Below are 5,564 nucleotides of genomic sequence, written 5' to 3' on the forward strand. Positions count from 1 at the left end.
TCTATCTAGTATCTGACGGTCTTCTACATAAAATCAATAGCAACAGTGAAATCCCTTGTAGATTTCATGAGTCTCTGGCCTGGCTCCCTTTTTCAGCTCAAAACTCTGTTTGCAGGAGGGTTTTTGGCTGTAGATTTTATTAATTTAATATGAATTAATATAAATCAATAGGGTAGCAGGTTTAAAACAAACACAAGAAAGTATTCTTTCACGCGACACACTGTCAACCTCTGGAACTCCTTGCCAGAGGGTGTTGTGAAGGCCAATACTATAACAGGGCTCAAAAGGGAGCTAGATAGATTCATGGAAGATAGCCATTGATGGACCTATTAGCCAGGATGGGCAGGAATGGTGTCCCTAGCCTCTGTTTGCCAGAAGCTGGGAATGGGCGACGGGATGGATCACTTGATGATTCCCTGTTCTGTTCATTCCCTTTGAGGCATCTGCCATTGGCCACTGTCAGAGGACAGGATACTGGGCTTGATGGACCTTTGGTGTGACCCAGTATGGCCATTCTTAGGTTCTTAATTTCCTCTTTGGATTGGGAGGGGATCTAGGGGCAGGAGGGGTGTCTGGGTTAGGGTTTATAGATAGGACTGTCAAGTTTGTATTGTTCCTATGGTGGGAAAATTTTCCCAAGAGGAAGGTTCTTCAGTCCAGACTTCCAGACCTCTGGAGTCACCTGGGAGTGGTTCTGTGGGTGGATCTGCTTGGGTGAGAATGTTTTTTTCCACCAGCTCTCACCTGTGTCACCCTGGCCTCGGATGCGCATCATCCCAGGGATGCCCGCTCTTGCAGTGGTTCATGGATCAAAATGTGGTCTTCAATGGAGCAGGGGCTTGGTGCATTCTTTGCTTTGAAAATTAGGACCCAGCCCTTAAACGGGCATCAGAAGTGACTGGGAGCCAGTGGAGGGACTGGAGTATGGACCTGACGAGCTCATAGCAGCTAAGTCCTGGAGAAGGCCGGGCATCCGCATCCTGTACCAGCCTGTGCATTGTCTTCACATACAACTTCCTATTCAGGGAGTTATAATGGTGCAGCCTGGAGGTGCCACATGCAAGGATCGCAGTGGCCAGCTATTCGTCTGGCAGGAAGGAACAAAGTCTCCTGGCGAGCGGGAGGAGAAAGAAAGCCCTTTTAGAGACTGATGCTACTCGATCACCCAAGCTCTACGTGGGGAGTCAAGCAGAGGCCGGAGGTTTCCCACCACACTCATGCACAATGGAAGAGGAAGCTAACCTCCCCGACCGTTCTTTCCCCTTTCCCAACAATGTTTTGCCCGGGTTCCGCTCGAGCCAGCTGCTCTTCATGTCCTTGCCACTCACCCGGCTTTTCATGTGGTGGGGATTAGTAACGTCTGACCTGAAAACCTCACCCCGAGACAGCTGGTGCTGGGGAGGAGCGTGGGGACCAGGCGATGACAGGTCCTGGTAGCATATATTGTTACTCTCCTCGGGCTTTATGCGTGGGCTGGAGTTCAAAGGCGAACTAAAAAAGTTTGCAACCGCTCAGGGCAACCAGATAGCTCCAGGTGGTGGTAATGGGATCAGAGCCTTTCTCTGCTAGAACCCTGGACCAAAGCAAGCCCAGGAATGTTCTAAAAGTTGACCATATTTGATGGATACCCAGTGACTGATCGGACATGAGTTTGGAGGATCTCAGTTCAGATCCCAGTGGACAGGTATCCATCCATCTCTTGAAAATCACCATCTCTCTCAGCACATGTCCATTTTGAGGCCAAAGACTTAAGGGATCATGGAGACCAAACTCACCTGTCAGCCTCAGAGTTAATTCCTCCAGGTCAGGGTTGGGTAAATGGAGCACTTGGGTGTTCAGGGGATACTGAGATGCTCAGTGACTTGTACAAGGCCACCGTGGAGGGAGATGATCGGCGCGTCTCATCAGGGTGGAATCCACGTGCAACACAAAGAAATCAAATCCCACTTTCAGGGTGTCATGCCCCTAAACAGGGAAGGGAGTGCAGAACGCACCCAGTTATGGGCTAAGGGCATTGTGGTGAGCTGTCCCTATAAGGAGTTTGGGACTCAGGCTCATCCGTGCCACGGGTTGTAATAATTGGGCTTATACATTGCCCTTAAGTGGGAGCTGAACTGTGGGAAAGTGGAAACGCGTTTTATTAATTTTACTTGCGTTGGATGAAAAATGAATCTCCATTTCTCCAAAAAGTAATCGACTGGAAGCCTAGAAGAAATGAGGCGCTGACTGGCTAAGCATAAAGAAGCAGAAACCAACAAAAAGTTCCCCAGGGTAGTGGACAATTCTATACCCTCCCCCACCCCTTTCTACTAAGTCATAGAGCACAGATATGCAAATGACTGGAAACACATGGGGTACAATGTAGATCTCAGCTGGCCTTTCATTTCAGCCGTTATTACTTTACTGAGGGATTATTCCCAATAATTAGGGAAAGTACTTTCAAGAGCAAACAAGAACTCAGCTGGATTTTCAAATTTGGTCAAAGGCTACCAAAAAAAAAAAAAAGACACATTTTGGAAATAAAATCAATAGAAATCGTGGAAAGTTCGAGAAGCACAAGAGTGGCCCTGTGTGAAAACGTCTTTGTACTAGTATTTATAACAGTGTTACGCTGTAAGGTGCTTGGAGGCAAAGCCATTAACAGACCCCATTAAAACCAATGAGAGCCAAGTGCTCTCTTTCAGGCTCAACAGAAGGAGCAATTAAAACCCATTTATGTGGTTAAAAACAGTTGCAATGCGGGCGACCGCCCAAGGCAACAGGCCGAAAGGTAGAGCAGAGCTAAACCAGATAGATTGACGGGGTTTTCCCTGGTTGCAAATATAAGGGCTAGGCTATCAGGTGCAGGCTGTGTGTGTGGAAGGCAGAAAGCCAGAAGGGATTGTGAGCTTGGTCCTGAGATGAAGCAGAGAGACGGGGCTTCTTGGGCACAGAACTCATTGGAGGGGCAGGGGTGGGGATTTCTGAGCAAGGATGCTCCCTGCTGTTGTTTGTTTCTACTGCGTTCTGGGAAACAGGACTTTATGAATAAACAAGATCAGGCCAAGACTAGATCTGACTCATATTGATTTTTCATCCTAATTGAAACAAAAAACCTGCAAGGCCTTGAATATTGGTTAAAATGCTCAGGTCAAAGCATAAAAAGTACTGGGAGTACAGCCTGGCCCAGGGGCTGGAAAGGGCATAGACCTTTTCCCAAGGCATAATTAACCTGTGGAACATACTGCCTCCAGAAACTGAGGGCCAGCTTCTAAGCAGGGTGCTGCCCAGGAAGCACTGGATCCATTGGACAGAGGGCATGCTTGGAAACCATTCAAAGGCACTAGGTGACCTCTATTAGAAAAGAGAATTTGGCTCCTATAGAAATGTAAAGCCTGACCTTGCGTCTTTACGTTTATGCTCTGTGCAACCTGTGTGTTTTTGCTTTCCTTCACGGGGGGGGGGGGGGGGGGGGGGCACCAGGCTTTCAGGTACCGATGCTGGTGACTGAGGAAGTGCCGTGGTCCCCTGTGTGCCAGTAGGAGTTGAGGCGGCCAAAGAATCATAGGGACACAGCTGCTGAAGGTGGCCTCTTTCAACTGGATGTACAACAGAGGCCCTGACGGCTGATACTAACACCACATCCTGGGGCCTTCTTTTGCAAGGGTCGGGGTGCCAGCCGCGGACTGGCCTAATTCCAACATGAGGAATGAAGACACTTTCTTCGCAGCTTCATCCGGACACCTGCAGGTAATGCTGATTTACATGAATGCGAGAGGAAGATCAGGCCTGTGAGTTTCCCTCTTTACTTCCCCAATGAGCCCTCTGGTCCCAATGTGTCCTCAAGGATGAACTCGTTGCATTTGTGCTGCAAACCGGCGAGTCAGGGTGTGAAATGTTGCAACGTCACAAAAGCGTTGGTTCTTTCAATGGGGCTGCTGCAGTTTGCCCCCCTTGGGAATGGGCATCAGGTCGATATTAGCGGGGGGCTGGATTCAGGGGGCCTGGGGCAAAGCGGGGAGCTGCGGCGCTTGTACTCACCCGGCGGCGGTCTGGGTCTTTGGCAGCATTTCGGTGGCGGGGGCCCTTCAGTCGCTCCGCATCTTCGGCAGCACTGAAGGACCCGCCGTCGAAATGCCGCCGAAGACCCAGACAGCCGCCGGGCCAGGGCTCCCGGGGCCCCTGTGGGGCCCGGGGCCTGGGGCAAATTGCCCCACTTGCCCCCACTCTGGGCAGCCCTGGTTCTGTGCTCAGAGCCAGCCCCAGGACCATGCTAGGGGCCGCCCTGCCGTTGTACTGACTGACAGCTGGGGAAATTGGAACTACCCGAAGCTGGCATGGAGAGATATTCCCCAGCCGAGCCCAGGCATTACGCAGCAGGGTGACTAACCAGTCGGGAAATCCCGGTGTCCAACTCCAAGATCTGTCCGAGCTCCTGTCTCTTAGTCAACGGATGGTGGCCGCTGTCGCCTCATCTTGCGTTTTCTCCCTTCTCCGCCTCTCTCCTTTTTTACCCCTCTCATTCTCTGTCCCGGATTCTTCTCCCTCTTATCCTGGTGGCAACAGCAATGGATCCCAGAATTGTAGTAAATCAGGCACCTTCCCCAGATCAGCCACCACTGGGTTAGTGCCGAGGCATAACGGACATGGAAATGGTCATGGCTGGGGTGGAGGGGTGGGGTGACATGTCACAGGGACCAGACGCAGCTTGGTTCTGTAGGAATGCTTGGCTCATTCCTGGAGAGATGGCATCTGGACATAGGCTCATTCCCAGGGGTTACTGTGCCAGGTGGTAGGGCAGGTTTCTTGGTGCTGGGAGGCACATATCCTGCCCTGCTCTGTCCATACCTTCCCTTCCGACTCCACTAGCTTTCTGTGTCACCTGCCCCCCAGGGCTGCCAACTCTTGCCCCCCCCAGGCAGAGAGACACCGGGGGGGGGGGCGGGGGGGGAGAGGACACAGGCAGCAGGGACATGGGGGCTTTGGTGCCAAGTCCTGGGGCAGAGAGGGGTTTCACAGTGCTACGTGGGGGGAGGGATCTTCTCCATTTGTGGGGGTGGTGACTGGCCCAAGCGAGGGAGAGGAGACAGATCTGATTGAACAGGGAGGTGACACAGGTTAAGGGAGAGGGTAAAGGGCCCCCCTAATTTCCCAAGATTTCAGCTCCCATCCCCAGCCCAGCCTTTCCAGTTGGGATGGATTCTCCCAGCCAGTCCCCCTCCTGTGGCCTCAGATCCCATGGGATTCTTCCCACTGACTTCAATGGGCTGTGGGTCAGGCACCTGGTCTCCCTCCCCTGCCTGATCCCGAGCTCTCCCGCCAAGTGAGGGAGCCCTACAGAGCTGGGTACTGCTCAGCCCAAACCTGCCTAGATCTGACCCCTCATCTTCTCCTTGCAGCAGACACAATATTCCTAGGCTAAGAACTCCCAAAACAATGCCCCCAGGGCCTGGAGCCCAGCCCTACCCTTAGGGTTTCGCCCGTACAATTGTTTTCTTCAGAGGTGGAGGCTGTTCCCCCGACTCCCTCCGGACAGGGAATGGGTCTAAGAGGTAATGGCTCCAGAGAGAACGGCCCATAAGAGG

The 5,564-nt window shown here is 52.1% G+C and overlaps 1 long non-coding RNA gene across 1 annotated transcript; it reads right to left on the bottom strand.

The window, feature by feature from the left end:
• Window positions 1-220: 220 nt before the first annotated feature.
• Window positions 221-2,216, bottom strand: LOC135977334 (uncharacterized). Its single transcript, XR_010594778.1, has 2 exons — window positions 1,776-2,216; window positions 221-1,110 (listed from the first exon to the last, which is right to left on the bottom strand). It is a non-coding gene; the product is annotated as an uncharacterized LOC135977334 (long non-coding RNA).
• Between the last annotated feature and the right edge of the window lie 3,348 nt (window positions 2,217-5,564).

The sequence above is a fragment of the Chrysemys picta genome, chromosome 24, assembly GCF_011386835.1.
Source record: "Chrysemys picta bellii isolate R12L10 chromosome 24, ASM1138683v2, whole genome shotgun sequence".
NCBI classification, from domain to species: domain Eukaryota; kingdom Metazoa; phylum Chordata; order Testudines; family Emydidae; genus Chrysemys; species Chrysemys picta.